This window comes from Pseudopipra pipra, chromosome 10 (genome assembly GCF_036250125.1).
Source record: "Pseudopipra pipra isolate bDixPip1 chromosome 10, bDixPip1.hap1, whole genome shotgun sequence".
Taxonomy (NCBI): Eukaryota; Metazoa; Chordata; class Aves; order Passeriformes; family Pipridae; genus Pseudopipra; species Pseudopipra pipra.
The window spans coordinates 2,594,233-2,610,188 of NC_087558.1; the positions used below are offsets into that span (position 1 = coordinate 2,594,233).

The 15,956-nt window shown below is 40.6% G+C and overlaps 2 long non-coding RNA genes across 2 annotated transcripts in view; both read left to right on the forward strand.

Moving 5' to 3' along the window:
- The window catches only part of LOC135419288 (uncharacterized), a 31,225-nt gene extending 21,706 nt beyond the window's left edge, over positions 1 to 9,519 (forward strand). Inside the window, exons 4-5 of the long non-coding RNA XR_010432902.1 lie at positions 5,144 to 5,288; positions 9,355 to 9,519. This is a non-coding gene — a long non-coding RNA (uncharacterized LOC135419288). The remainder of the gene's footprint in view (positions 1 to 5,143; positions 5,289 to 9,354) is intronic.
- A 2,297-nt stretch (positions 9,520 to 11,816) lies between these two features.
- Positions 11,817 to 15,481, forward strand: LOC135419289 (uncharacterized). The gene is made up of 3 exons (XR_010432903.1): positions 11,817 to 12,606; positions 13,877 to 14,097; positions 15,179 to 15,481. It is a non-coding gene; the product is annotated as an uncharacterized LOC135419289 (long non-coding RNA).
- Positions 15,482 to 15,956: the final 475 nt, after the last annotated feature.

Consider the following 15,956-nt stretch of genomic DNA (forward strand, 5'->3'; position numbering starts at 1 on the left):
GTGTCTGCTTTTGTCAGTTGTCTATGCAAGTCCTGCACTCCTCACAAATTAATTGGACTTCCAGATCCTAGTTAGCAAATAGTTTTCCCAAACACAAATAGTTTGATGCCTCAAGCTGAGAATTTCTTCGGACTAAAAATTGTTTTCCTGTGTTCCACGTGTTAAAGTGCAAATCAAAGGCACTGAGTCATCATTAGATTTAAAGGTGCATCTCCCCTTTTCAGTGTTTTTATGCAAACTCTGCACATGGACAGGGCTTGGAGCAGCCTGGGATAGTGGAAGGTGGGTGTGATGGGATGGGCTTTAAGGTCCCTTCCAACCCAAATCATTCCCTGATTTTCTGACTAAAACCTCAGACTGTGAAAACCATTCAGACCAAATGGAATTAAAGCTGAAGCCTGGCAGATGTAGCACTTCTGGGTCCAAATTCCAGGTAATATTTCACTCCTGAGTGCAATCTGCAGTCAAACATAATGTGTTATTTTTGCCCTCTCTAGACAAGCAACTGAAGGATATTAAAAATACACAATGATTTAATGCAGTGAGTTGAGTTTTATACTCCCTAAATCCACGTCCATCTTGCTGATTCACTTTCCAACTAAATATTGGAAGTGAAAGCAATAATGGCTGAGGAGGAAACACTTTGCAATATGCAGAGGAAACATCAATAAGCTGCTGTGGAAGAGCAATAAAAATCACTTGTTCTCCAGAGACTTCTAAAAAAATTTAAACAATGATATCTATAGTCAACCCCTGAGAGCTGATGAGTGTTCACAAGTGAAATAAAACTCCCTGCACGGTGCAGAGTGTTGGTCCATGAAGTAAACCCAAGGGAACACAACCTCAGAACTATAAATGGCAAATAAAAAGATTAAATCAGTCTTTTATTAGTAGTAATTTCTTAGAAAATATAATTTTTTTAATGAACAGAAGGGGCTTTTTGTTTTGTCTCCTCTCTCATCTAAATACTTATTTTCTTTCTTTGAGAAAGAAAGGGTCCTTTCTTGCCTTTAGAGTGAAAATGTAATTATTAAATTCTATTTATTAATTTATTAAATGCCAGTAAAAAGTGGTTTACTCATCACAGAGCATGTGGGTTGCTATATGATGTAGTTCCATTATTTTATGTCATCCAACCTTTCTGAAGACTTGATATAAAGAAACATCACACCCTCTGTACATCCTAAATTAATCACTCTTCAAATTTTTAAGTCGAATTTTTCAAATATTTTTCAAATTTGAGATAGTTATATTTCTTTGGGATAACAATATAAAGATAATAAAATATTGAGAAAGTTAATATTTGATTTTTAGTCCTCTTGAAATAAAAGATATTGGTTTTTATAGATGCAAAGAGACTTGTAGAAAGAAATAATTGCTGTTCATGTCATCCTGTACCATTGCTCTGACTGAGTATTGGGGGAAACCAGGGTGTCTTAATAGGAATTATATAATGAAGCTAAAAAGACAGTTCTTGGGAAGCATTTCCTAGGAAAAAATGAATGCTTTCCTGCTGTTAAGTCTGAGGTTTTTTGGTGAAAATCACATTTTTTAGTTTAGTGCAGAAATAAATAACTCGAAATACGTAACCTAATAATTTCTGGGAAAATACCTGGAAGGAGCTTTGTGTGAATTCAACATTCACACCTCCAAGAGGGTCAAATGTAACTTTTTTCAGGACAATGTGGTTTTTATAGTCGAGGAACAAAGAGAGGCAGATAACAAGGAGCATTATCTGAAAGGTCAGGAATAAATTCAATAAAAGATTGGAGCTGTCAGTGTTGTGGATTGTTGTGTGGAAGAAACAGGGGTGTCTAATAATATATTGCATTGATGGAAGGACAATATTCAATGCTGGTAGTTGTGATTTCCATGTTAATGGTGATTTTTATGGCTTTTATAGTGAGGAAATTATTTTCTCAACAAGTCCACTTAGCAAAATAAACCCCTTCTTACCTTTATTTTAACATATTTGGCATCCCTATCCCTTCTCTTTCCTTGTAAAAATTTGATTTAGTCGCTGTAGTTATCTGAATATAATGAAACACTTAAAGAAACCACAGAAAACAAATGGATGAGCAAATGTGTTTAAACTGTTCAGTGTGGGAGGTAAAAGTATTTTTCATTCCAATTGTAAAAACTGAAGGGAGAAAAGAGAAGAACAATCAAAGAAGCCACTTGTGGTTGCTGAATTTTCATTTTATAAAAAAAAAAACAAAAAAAAAACCAACAACAACAAAACAACCAAAATTGAAACAAAAAACTAACAAGTGAAAACAAACAAACAAACACCAAATAAAACTAAACCAAAATAATTAAAAACCAGTCAATTGGAGGCCTGTTTTCATCTTGCACCAAAGCTTTTCAAGCAAATCCACAGGAATTTCCAACATCTGAGGCTTTCTGGGAAGACACTTTTCTTTAGACTTGATCACTGCAGAGTCTAAGGAGAAAAATGAGTTTGCCCCCGGGGCAGAAAAGATGCCTGAAACAAATGTCTGAGGAGAATGATACTTTTCTTTATGCTGTGTGATTCTTTTTTTAGGACTTAACATAAAATTTTCTCTGGTAAAGGGATGTCTTGACTGCAAAGTCAGCCAAGTGAGTCATTGAATTATTTCTTAAGGTGCTTGGAGTTTTTCCCACCTGGAAACTGTCAGTCAAAAGCCATAAAAATATATGTACTTCATGTTATCACCCCAGTTTTATAATGTAAAACTAAATCTCACCCTCTTACTGTCAGCATATAATTCAATTTTCCTTTTATGTTCCTCACTTTTATGCCTTTTTTTTTTTGTCTTTGACAACCAGGCTAAAATAAAGTATCAGTTATAATTTGAGTTTATTTAATGAAGAACTACTGGAGAGGTGGTACTTTCTAATATTCAGTAAACATAAATCAAGAATCACAGGTAATGGTCCAAAGCTTGGTTTAGTCTGATTTTTTACATTTTTTTAATTAATAGGGCATTTCTTTAGTGTAATAGCTGGAATATAATATTTATAATAATAATCTATAATAATAATAATATCTAAAAATAATCTGGAAATAATTCTGTGAATCTCTGAATGGAGAAAGAAGGTGGGCAGGGAGGGAAGGAAGGAAGGTGGGGAAGCCAATATTGCTGTCTTAGACAGGATTGGTAAGGTTTGCTCTGTGGAACTGGGAAAATCCATTCTCTACATTCGGAATCAATGACATTTTGTGTAAGAAATGTGTCTGGAAATGTGTGTACACATGTGATTACGGGAAGGCAAACTGAATTACAGCCTCACAAACTATTGCACTGGAAGGAGCAAATAGCTGTGGTACCTCTTCAGAGAGGACTTGCTGTAATAAAATAGGAAAATCAATATGCAGTATGCAGCTTTTATGGGCACTCTTGTTCCATTGGTTTAGAGAGTTTAGGGTGATCTGGGTGACAGTGGCTGGAGTGCCTGCTTTTGTGATTTGAGCAAAGGCGTTTGCTCTGTTTTCTACACTCAGATTTCTTTGTAACTTCAATATCTGTGCACGAGCATCTCCCTGGGCATCTCAGGATGGGCAGTGTGGGCATCCTGTGCTCTTTGCAGTGATGCTCTGAGGCTGCCAACTGTAACCTCCAGCAGAAAGCTCTGCAAGATGAGTTTTGCTTCTTGGAGATGCCGAATAACTTGTTTAGACTAATTTTTTGAACATACCCACTCTAACCACATCCTTTTTGTTTCCTTCCATCTCTGGTTGCATCTACGCTCGTGAAGGTTGGCAAAGGGGCAAAGAGCATGTGAAGAATTATTGTAGAAGAGCATTTACAGTATTTAATGTATTACAATGAGAGCTTTAATAACTGTAGATGCCAGAAGCTGCACTGAAGTACAAAGAGATGGGATGTAATGTGTGTATCCATAGTTGAACTATCACTGCTACTTAAAGTGCAGCACTTATACCTAGAGTGCTCCCTAATCCATTTTAAATTGAATATCATACTTCAGTGATAATGTCATCTTTTTTCATCAGTGTGTTGGCTTTTTTTAAACACCATCATTGATCCTATAAAAGCTCTGCATTTCTGCCTGAGCCCATTCCCAGACATGGGGTTGGATTTGCTGTGCCTGGATATTTGCTTGGCGGTAGGGTTTGGGTTTAGTTACAGTGTTGATGTATTAAATAAAACTTGCACAATGAGTGGCACAGAAAGGGATTCAGCGTCGTGAACCACCCCTAAAATGTTATTCTTTATTTGTGTTAATTTATTTACAAAAAAAATTATAGAACATCCATACACTTATTAACCAGGCAACACATGCTTGGATGTGTTGTGAGCACTTTGCCTTTCTCTGGTTGCACAGGATTTGTTCCAGGGCTCAGTGAAGTCCCCATTTCTGTAACAAAGTTTCAGACCCTTTGGGAGGTGTGGGTTTTGTTTCTTGTCTAAGTTATTGGTGAAAGGGTGTAAAGCCACATGGTCAGCAGAGCTCATTGCTCAGCAGAGGGTCTCAGATCAATGTGCTCTGAATATTACACTTTATTCTAGAGTTGCTCTCAATCTTTGGAAGTGGATTCAGTGTGAATCCACTTTAGGGTCCCTTTTAGGGTCCCTTCTCTATTCTTGCTGTTGGAGGATGCACAAACACATTAAAAGTGCAGCAGACATTGCTGAAGGTAGAGGACATTGTCTGGGGGTACAGGCACACGTGGAGCTCCAGGGGACCAGAGCTGGTTGCTCAGGGCTTTATCCAACCCTAAATACCTCAAGTAAACAAAAATCTCTCCTCTGCTACCTCCTGTGTTTTGGCAGCTGTGCCCATGGGAAGCACCTTCTCCCAGGGCACTCCAGGGTTTTGGGAGGGTGTGGGTCCAGGAAAGGGAAGTCAGGATCCCACAAGGCTTTCACACATGAGCACTGTGGTCACCTGCCCCTGCTTCTTGTGTCCTTCTCTAAAAACACTCAATAAATCCCAGAATATGCTGGATTGGGAGAGACCCACAAGGATCATTGAGTCCAACCCTTAGCCCTGCACAGGCCCATCCCCAAGAGCCAGTGGTTTATAAACATGATGTGCAGGTTAGGTGGGACAGGGATGGTTGAAACAGGTTAGACCTGTATTAAACAGCACTTCTGTGAACAATTTAACAACATCCTGTTCTTGTCCATCCTTCCAGAGCCAGAGAATCATAGAATATCCTGAACTGGAAGGGACCCACAAAGATCATCAAAGTCCAGCTCCTCACCCTGCTCAGGACAATGCCAAGAATCCCACCCTGAGCCTCACAGCATTGTCCAAATGCATGTTTTAGCAAGTCATAGGTAAATATCGATTATTTTTATTCTATTTATTATAAATAATAGTTGTTGTTATTAGCACAAAGTCTCCTCTGCCTAGAGATGGTTTTATTCCCACCAGATTTGCTCATGGCATGGATGCTGTCTGGGAACATCCCTGTTCTTCTGGCAGGAACCTGGAAATGCTCAGATTTCAAATCCAAATTGTTGTGAAGTAGCTGAACCAGTGAGGGGTCGAGGGGGGACACAGCTCTGTGGGGTGAAGGGCTCGGGACTGAAGCACTGCAGTATTTGAGATTAAATACTCAAGAGAAAAGCTGGGCTTCCCCATCAATTTTGCCCAGGGTTTGGATGCAGGATTGTCTGGTTTGATGGATATTGCCCCCAGCACCCCAAGGGCTTTGGTGAGGAGCAAAATGCTTTGGAGCGACCGAAAGCTGGAGCAGTGACAAGAGCTGCTTCTTTCCAGAGGAAAATAAATCCAGAGCTCCTCCAGCCCTTCATCACTCCTGTCCTGACAGGGTCTGGTGCTGCCACTTCATGGTTTCTATTGTGTTTTCTGTTGTGAAACTCCCTGGTGAGACAGAAGCAGGTGGGGCTGCAGTTTGAGGTAGAACTTCACCAGCCCTTCTGAGAGATGTTGCAGGAGCAGAATCCTTCTCTTCCTCCTTCTTGTCGTCATTCAGGGGGCTTAGGGGGTGGATTTTGGGGGATGTCTGTCCACTCCCCACCTGCCCCTGGGGTGTGCAATGTGCACTTCCCTTCCTTTTCCTCGTTCCCTCCTGGCTTATCCATGGAGCAAACCCCCATTAAACGGGGGATTGCAGCGGGATCTGCTGAAGTGTGGGCACCTTCATCTCACAGACCTCAAAGGCCTCCAGCATCCCTGCCCTGCTGAGATGCAGCAGAGCCAACAGACACAACACCTGGCACAGCCCAGCGTGGCACGAGGACACCAAGAGCCTTCCCAATATCCCCAAAAAGTGCCCAGCAGGACAAACCCAGCAGGGACCCAACCACCACCAGGCTCCTGTCGTGCCTGGCACCTCACAAACACAAAATGAGAACCATCTCCCGCTCTGAAGGGGCCTAAAAACCAAAACAGAGCAGATAAGAAACAAGAATGGGAAGGGGGGGAAAGAGGTGAAGTGTTTTGATGAACTCAAACCAGGTGTTTGGCAAAGCTAAATAGAGACCTTCAGGTTTTCAAGCTGTGGCCCAGAGACTGTGTTGTTCTCCCTGCTGATAACACTACCCAACACTTAGGAAAATCAGGTTCATTATTTAAAATTCAACAGTGATTTCTTTAGCTTTGCTGCCAAGATATGAAATGGAGGAAACACATGAAAACCTACCAAAAAAAAAAAAAGCTTGATGGGCTTTCAGTTAGAATTTTCTTCTTGTTTTTTTGTTAGACTCAGCAGAAGAGACCCAGAGGGAACAGGACATTTTTAGGGATAAATGTGATGTTACCCCAAACCTGAGGCATGTTGAAGTGAAATTAATGTGTCACAGAAATTTAAATTGTTTCTGGCCAGATTGGAATTGGAACATGTTTGGGTTATGCTGCTCTTTTGTAATGGCCAGCTTTGGCAGTATTTATTTTTTGGGGGGAGTAACAACCTACCAAAACAGGAGCCAGAGAGGGCAATAGCAGAGAGTTTGTTATACTGTGGAAGTTTCCTCTAGGATTTTTTCCTCTGAATGTCCCCCCTGGTGATCCCTGTCCTCCAGGTGAGATGAGCCACATCCATCCCTCCCACATCCCTCCCTTCCCTGTGGCACCACAAATCTCCTCAGCTCCCCACGTGCAGCTTTGTCTCCAGCTCTTATTCTAAAACATATTTACTCAGCTCCCTGCATTTCTGTGGATGTTGTATTTTCTTTCATTAAAATGAATGTCCTGGTTCTGTACATGGATATTCCTTGCTCCTGTGAAGGATGGCAGGCTGCAATGATTCATTAGGAAGGTTTTGCAACAGCGATTGCCCTGCGCTGACTTTTCCTTAAAAAATTCAATATAATTCTGGGGTTTTTTTCTTAAGAAGGCTTGGGAACACAATTAATTTTTTTATTATTGTTTCACCTTGAGAGGGGAACTACATAATAAATGGGTTCAGAAGTTTGTGCAGCTTCAAAACTGCTTTTGGAAGTCTCTGGGGTTTGGTGTTTTGAGGCCCTGGCACAGGTTGCCCAGAGAAGCTGTGGCTGCCCCTGGATCCCTGGAAGTGTCCAAGGCCAGGGTGGAGCAACCTGGGCTAGTGGAAGGTGTCCCTGCCCATGGCAGGGGGTGGAATGTGATGATCTTTAAGGTGCCTTCCAACCCAAACCATTCCATGATTCTGTGATCAGAACAAAGTCATTCTCTTTAAGTTGTGATAGATCAGGTCTCAACGTTCTTACATCAGTACCATGTCCCTGTACATTAATACATGTTTTCCTTCACCCTTTTGTCTGAGGGAAACTATTTCTGCTCCTAAAGAAACATCACAATGTTTATTTTTCTTTCCAAGACTTTATTTATCATGGAATACATACAGCAGCAATTGGCTGGACTGATATACAGACATTGATAAAAATAACATCCAGGACTTGTTTGGGTTTTTTATTAACATTGCAGGCTTTCAACAGCTCTGAAATTAATTAGTCTTTTCTCTTTTTTTTTTCTTTATTTACTTTATTACTGTGGATTTGCTCTCTGGAATCGCAGAGCTGTGGTCAAGTTGCTTTGCCCTTGAATCAGGTCCTTCTCCATGACAACAGGTGGCACTTGTTTCCTGCAGTTATTAGATGAACAAGTATTCCTTGAAACCATCTTAGCCTTGTGTTAATCAGCACAGTCATCATGGAATTAGCAGGAGGAGTTCACATGGGCAGAAGAAAGTGTCTCCACCTAATTACAGCCTGACAGATGCAGTAGATTCGGGGGGTTTTTTTAATCCCTTTTTTCTCCTCCTTTGGAAGGAGCAATGGAAGGCAATCTGCAACTGTGATGTGACTTCCCCCGGCTCCTGCTTGCAACAGGATTCTAATAAACTGCATTCAGAGAGCGATTTTTCATTTGGAACTAAACAATAAAATGACATCTCAGCAGCAGCAGCAGCGGCTCCGGCGACCTCCAGATCGCCCGTCACGGGCCATCAGTCCCTGAGCACCTGTCACAGTTTGGGATTTCGTTAAAAAAATGTCACAGTGGCAACACATTTACCATCTGAAACTTTTCTCTCAGCGTCTCCTCTTGTTTTATGCTCCCATCACTCAACCCTAAAGCGTTAAAATTCCAGCAAAAGCTCTGGAAGTGGAGCAGGGATGGCTGGTAACGGAATGCTCATTTCCTTTAAGTACTTCCATCCAGCCCTGAAGAAGTAATCACTTTACAGCAGCTAATAAAGAATGGATTAAGCTGCAGCTTTGAAGAACTCATCTCAAAAGGGCCCTGAAACCACTGTCTAAAAGCAATATTATCAGTATTAGAAGCTGAAAAATTACACCAACAGATCTGGGTCAGTGCATTATAGGGGGAAACAATAGAACTGATGTCAGAAATATTACCAAAAATCTGCCTCTGGTAGTCTGGGGGGATTTAAGTCATCAACTTGGTCTCCCTCTGAAAGGTTTGTGGCACGGCTGGATGTAAATTTGCATCCTCATGTTTGAGATTTGGCTCCCAAGGAACAGTTCTGCTTTGTTGTTTGTTTTAAAGGCCAACCACTGGAGGAGAGACTTTCCTGTGTGTTTATTAAGATGCGTTGACTACTGAGAGTAAATATCTGTATATTAGCCAAGTTGTGCCAGGGGAGGTTTAGATTGGATATTAGGAAGAATTTCTTCATGGAACCAGATGTCAAGCATTGGAACAGAGTGCCCAGGGCAGTGGTGGGGTCACTGTTCCTGGAGGGATTTAAAAGCTGTCTGGATGAGGCACTTTGGGACATGGGTCAGTGGTGGCCTTGGCAGTGCTGGGTTAAGCTCAATGATCTTAGAGCTCCTTTCCAACCAGACTCTCTGACTCTGTAAATATTGTGTAAATCCTGAGTTTCCTTCGGAATGGTTCTTTTTGGTTGCACGCTGGTGTTTCCGTGTTGTGCAGGGAGCCACAGCAGCACATCCTGACTCATGGGACGCTCCCTGCTTGATCAGCCATGACACCACAACCCAGTGGTGACTTCTGTGAGAGCAAATCCAGACTCTCACAACTTCCCAGCAGGAGTTGCTGGTGAAAAACCTCCATGGAGAGGGAGAAGAATCAGCAGAGAGGAGGTAGGTATGAGCAGCTTTGTAGAACCACTTTCATACCCTTCTCAAAGCACCCTAAAAAAACAGGTTGTGTGTCTTCAAAGCTGTTTCTATGTCTGCTCTTTTTAAGGGAAGAATTCTGGGAGCTGTTCTATGCTGTGAATGTTATTTTCATTGATATCAGTTGTATATCAGAGCTGTAAAAGCCCGAGGATGTGGCCCCACTGCAGTGGTGTGGACAACAATTTAACGCCAACATCGGCGTGAAGATTTGAAGGAAAGGCATAAAATTATGGGTTTGATTTCTGGGGGTTTTATCTTCTCACTCTGAAGCCTCCTGTGCTTCAGAGGAATATTATATATATTACAGCACTGAGGCCTGTGAAGTACCTAAACACAAAGGGCTGGTAATGCAGACACAGTTTAAATCCTGAGCTGAATATTTTGCTGTTATGTAAAACTAAGGGTTTGCATTGTTTTAGCATCCTAATTGAAAGCAGAATTTTAATAATAAGATAATAGAGAAAAACAAAGATGACTGGAGTGTCTGTGACAAAATTATAAAAACATCCTTTTCTTTTTGAATGCTGATGAATACCAGGAAACTACCTACCTTGCTGCTGTGTAATTTGATTTTGTGTACCATTGCAAAAGATAATTAAGCATCTGAAAGGAGGGGTAAAAAAGGAACAAAAAGGAAAAAGTGCCAGAATAAAATGAGTTGTATAGCTACAGGAAAGCTATTTTAAAAAAATCAATTATTCTCTGAAACATGAGAAGCTTCATTTCAGAAATTACAACAAAAGGAACTGCTGGTAACCACCCCACTATATATCCATTTCTCAAAATAGTACAAGCACTTGCAGAGAGAAGCCAAGTCATTCATTATAGAGGGCCCCTAGGACATATATTTTTCTCCAAGTGAACTTCACATTCCTCTTTTGCCAAGGAAAGCAAACCTGAAATAAAGAGAAGTGCTTAGCAAGAAAACTATAGTGGCTTTTAAAGTTTATACAGAGAATAATATTTATGGGCAATGCAAGGATTTTTGTGTGTCAGGTCAGATTATTCATTATATATTTAGAAGTTTCAGAATCCTTGGGTTTGGATAAAAACTCTTTCTCTGTAGGAGTAATACATCATTCTTTTAAATGATTAACCTTCAGCACACTTAGCAAAGCACTCAGGTGAGTGGTGTTAAAAGCCCAGAGAGGAAGAGGTTATATCAGATTTGATTCACCACTGTGACTGTTGCTACTGCAAAATGACAGTATTTTATGCAAGAGCCTGGATATAATTCATGGAAAAGCAGCCAATACATACAGTAGTATTTCCACAAGAAAATGGATTTCCCACAAGGGAAATTACAGTTTTGCAAAACTGGCGAGTCAGACACAGAAAAGAGCCCTCTCAAAATTGATTTTTTTCCCTGCCATTACTTTTTGATAATAAGACAATAAATTACTCTGTTCTACTACTTTATAATTTGGCTTCTAAAGGTTTCACTTTTGCAGAGGATTAGCAGAGCTGATGTAAAAGGTAAAGAGACTTTGCTTTTAACTGTTTTCAAAGGGATTTGGGGTTTGACGTCTCCACAGAGCTTTACCCCGGAATGGTTGTCTCAGGGAGTTGGAAATCTGGCCCTTTGCAGGAGAGATTAACTCTGGACCTTTGCTTGGCAGATTAGCTCCATGTACAAGAGAACTTTGATCAGCTGCTGGACAATGCAGAGGCCTCTAATGAGGTCGTTTTTAAGCACTTCTTCCCCACACAAAAATGAAAATAATCTCAGTGTCTGCAGTGCTCTCTTCCCTGTGTTTTCCTCATGTAAAATGCTGCCCCTCACTGAGACTTATTTTATTCCAAAAGGTCAGCTCACTGGGAACTGAGCCAACAAGCCTTTCAGCAGCGTCCTCCCTCCGAGCTTCTGCCTCTTTGAGACCTCAAATATTCCCTGAGACTCAGACACCAATATTCCCTGAGAGCAGGAGGGAGCAGTTCATTTGTGGTTACACCATGAGCAGTGCACCAAACCTGCAGCTTTTTGCTGTGGATCCTTTATGCAAAGCAGCTGATGAGATAAAAATACCTTGCTTTTGATCTTTAGGTGGTTCAGCAGCTCAGCAAACACCATGTTGGTCCCTGGGTTTTTTTCTTTCCATCCTTTGCTGTTTGTGCAAGAGGGATTAGTGCCTGTAGGATAGCAGGGATGAGAGGTGGTGGTCAGGGTAGTCATTGTAAGGATGTTTTCTGATTTTAAACACAGTTTACTGAGTGTGAGGGGGGGAAATGAGTTGCCTGACATCAAGAGCCATCCCCAAAACCCGTGTCTGTTTTTCAGCTTCTATGACCTGGGGCCTGTGAGACTTTTGGCAATGCAGCCACACCTGTCTGGAGTGGATTTATAGGCTACATGAGCAGGGATCATCTGATGGAAGCTCAACCATTACAGAAGAACCATCTCCTTCCTAGGACAGAAGCAAAGGAGTATCACAGAATCATGGAATGATTTGGGTTGGAAGGGACTTCAAACACCATCTTGTTCCAACTCCCCTGCCATGGGCAGGGACACCTTCCACTAGCCCAGGTTGCTCCAGCCTGGCCTTAGACCCTTCCAGGGATGGAGCAGCCACAGCTTCTCTGGGCAACCTGTGCCAGGGCCTCCCCACCCTCCCAGGGAAGAATTCATTCCTAACATCCAATATATCTTTTTCTTATTTCTGACCTGAGTTCGACTTGCAATCACCTCAAATATACCTGATCAATACCCAGAGTTGTTCATATTTTGCTGTGTAAAGTTGCATTTCAACTTAGAGGTGCAATACTGCATTAGGAGTTAAAGCTCCCTGGATCTCCCAGACCCACAATCCACAACAACAGTCCAATCAAACGACCTTTGGTGGGTCAGCAAGAAAGAAAAGGAAAGTCAAGACAAGTGGAAGATATTTCATACAGGAGGATAAATAATGCTGCTTAAAATGGTGTACCATCTTTTTTGACAAAGTGACATGAAGTTAAAACAATTAATCACTTCAAGTCTAATGTGAGTTCATTGTACTTTGGATTCAACAGCCACAAATAACCCAAAAGTCACTCATTGGACATGGTGAGTAATGTCATGGAAATGTATCCTCAGCAGGAATTGGGGATTACTGCTTATTACAGGTTTTGAAGTGTCTATTTGGAAATATTTTGCAGCTGCCACTTGTGGACTTTACATATTCACACCTTCTCCTAATGCAATTGTACATTACTTAAATGATTTTATTTTTTTTCTTATTGCATTTTTATCTGGTTCAACAGCTCAGGAAGGTTGAGGTCACCTTAAGCTGTGTCTTACAATTCTGTCTAGTATATAATTGAACGTTTTGAGTACATAATTGAACGTTTTGTTAAAAAATTGACATTTAAAAAAGTAGCAACACTCATTTTCCTGTTGAAGCAGATGCAACATGAATTTATTTAGTTCTCAAGACTGTTCTAAGCAATGCCTACCTAATTCATTTCCTCACAACGGGGAAAGATAAAGAAGAGCATTTTATTCTCAAGGTTCCAACTATCCAAATTCATTCCAGGTTTCTGACTTGAAACAGGTTCTGTTTGCACGTTCAGGGCTTGATCACAGTCCGTTAGAACAAGATATAATTCCCAATTCATCCTTTGCTTTTGATTTATAAATGGGCTTTATGGCACCATCTGATCTGCACATGCTGTTCTCGCACTTCAAGAGAATTTAATACATTTATTTTGACTGCAACTTTTTGCTTAATAATAATATGCCAGTCTTAAACCCTGGCTGGCATAAATAATTCCTTCAAACAGCATGTTGCTCTCACATTAAAGTGTTCTTCAAATCAGCCTTTAGTAATTGTCTCTAGAAATTAATTTCACTCCAGATTGAAAGCTCATTATGTGTATGCTTTATATTTGAATTGTCTGTTAGATGTGAAGTCCCTGCTGGTGCTAATTTTGGGGCTCTTGACCTCTGCTCTTGGCCTTCCAAAGTTCAAGTTATCTTTGAATTTGTGGCTTTTCCGAAAACAAATAATTGACTTTTCTTTCACCTGTTGTTCAAGTCAATAGATCAAGGGGTGTTGCAAAGGTGCCCAACTTTATTTAGGTAGGACAGAGAATTTGAGGCTGTTTAGGAATATTATTTACCACTCCTGATCCCACATTTTGACCAGACAAGGCCAGTAAGGCCATGAACTGGAACACACTTGGCATCTTCAGAAGAAAAGTTCAGTAAATTCTGGTTTCATCTCTTCTGTTTTTGAGGCCGATTAAGATAGATCTATTAATTCCAATATTTAATTACACAATTTTTATAACCTAAATCAGATCTCATTAATCTCCTGCTTTCTATGTTTCTACAGCAAGTCCATCTGAAGAGATTTAGGCAAGTCCACCCCATCTGTGACTGCAGGTGTGGAGAAGAGAGCGTAGAAGGAGTTGGTAGGAGTGAATTCTTATCAATATGATGAATTATGGTGCAGTCACTGATCAGGAATTCAGAAAGTTGCAGCATCTCCCCTCTTCCAGCCCCAAAATCCCCCTGAAGCCCCCAGGAGTGGGGTCAGCACCACCCTGGACACAGGTGGGACCCTCCCCTGGGCTCACTGGAGTTGCATTTTCTCCCACAAACACCTGAGTCCTTTGATTTCTTAATTTATGGATTAAATTACCTCAGAAAAGAACAAGGGGAGGGGCTTTGAAAGCATTGCCAGGTTCCATTTAGGGATTTTTTTGATCAAGGCAAGGTTGACTTTTGGGGGCTGCCTGTGAGGTGATAACAGGGAGGAACAGCAGTGCCAAACCCCAACCTTCAGAGGTGTGAAAATGAGCACTTTTCTTGTGGCTGAACTATATATATATTTGTTAAAAACATGAATAATTGAATGTGTTCCTCTGGGGGAAGAAGAAAAAAAAAAGAAATTTTGTATTTAAAAATTTGCCTGGAATTAGGGAATGTGACTTGTTAGAATTAAATATTTTCCAACACTGAAGCAGATTTTTGGGACTGGGTGAGTCCCTTCTGTAGCCACATCCAGACCAGGGTTTGCCATGACCTTCTCTTATTCTTCCTCAGCAAAAAGAGTTCATTTCACCTGTTTTTTCTGAATCTCTCTCAGAGAAGCTGAAGGAGCTTTAGTTTTGCTTCTGCTTGTACACTGATATTCTCCATGGGTGGGTCAGCCACACTCACTTGGCTCATATTTATAATTCTAAGTCCTTTCATGTGTTTTAAGGATCAAGACAATGTCTCTGCAGCTGTTATTCAGGCCAGTGTTTCCTCACAGTTACAAAAAAGTTTTTAAAGAAACAAAGATTTCAGTGAATTCCTGTGACTTCAGGAACTGGGAAAGGACATTTGAAATCTTTAGGTTTTGTTTCTCCTCGGTGAAGGTTTTTCTTGCTGCTGATATTCCCCAGGATGGCTTAAAAAATGGAAAATTAGGAAGAAAAAAAAGTACATTCTTCTCTTCTCCCAAAGCACATCACAGGAGATGTTTTTGTGCCCTGCAATTTTCATAGCACGTGTTTAGGAAGGAGGTTTATTTTACACCTCAGTTCGCCCCCTGGGTCAGACAGACCTGAATACACGATGTAGCTGTTCCCAAACACAGGAACAGCACCTTTACACGTGGCTTTTTATTTTTTTATTTTTTTTTTTTTAGGGAAGAGCTCTCAGAAGGATTTTCATCCAAACCAGTGTCCCCGTGCACGAAAAAAATCGCAGCTGAAAGATGTTTTTTCATGCAGTGAATTCACCAGCTGTAAACAGAGAGCAGAGTCGGGACCAGGAGGAAGCAAGTAAATCTTATGTTACACTGGCACAAGTTTACTGTTTACAGGGTTTGTTATTAATGGTTTAGGGAGTATATTTATTAAATAAATTAAAATAGTTGTGGAGTTTATACTTTTTATTTTAGTTTCCCTCGAGTGTGTTTTCTAAGCGAACACCTAAAAGTTAAAACTGTAGTATGACTATATCAGAAAGACCTTTTCTGTTTCCTAATGCCCTTTAATTTGATAACAATGAAATAATAATAATAATAATAAATCTCTCTTACTACCATCAGTCACACTTAAATCACTGTGAATATTTTATTAAAAAGAAAGATTGCAACAAAGTAATTTGAAGGCAGCAGAATTTAAGTCAGTTCTTGTGGGAATGAACTACTGTTCTTTCCTTCAGTCTGTGATTAATTTTTAAATAAATGGAACTACACAGGCATGAGACCTTAGAGGCTTCTGATTTTTCTCCTCTCTGAAATGTTGAGATTAAACAGTGAGACAGAAGGTTTCCAATGATCCAAATTTGAAAACTGTTGTAAATATTGCAGGTTGTTTTCCACTGGAAACTTGGGATACAAAGGGTAGGTGCTGTGATGGATATTTTATTGGGATTGATGTGGTAGGAGTTCTCTGGACCAGGGAGGGTCCTGTCAGTGG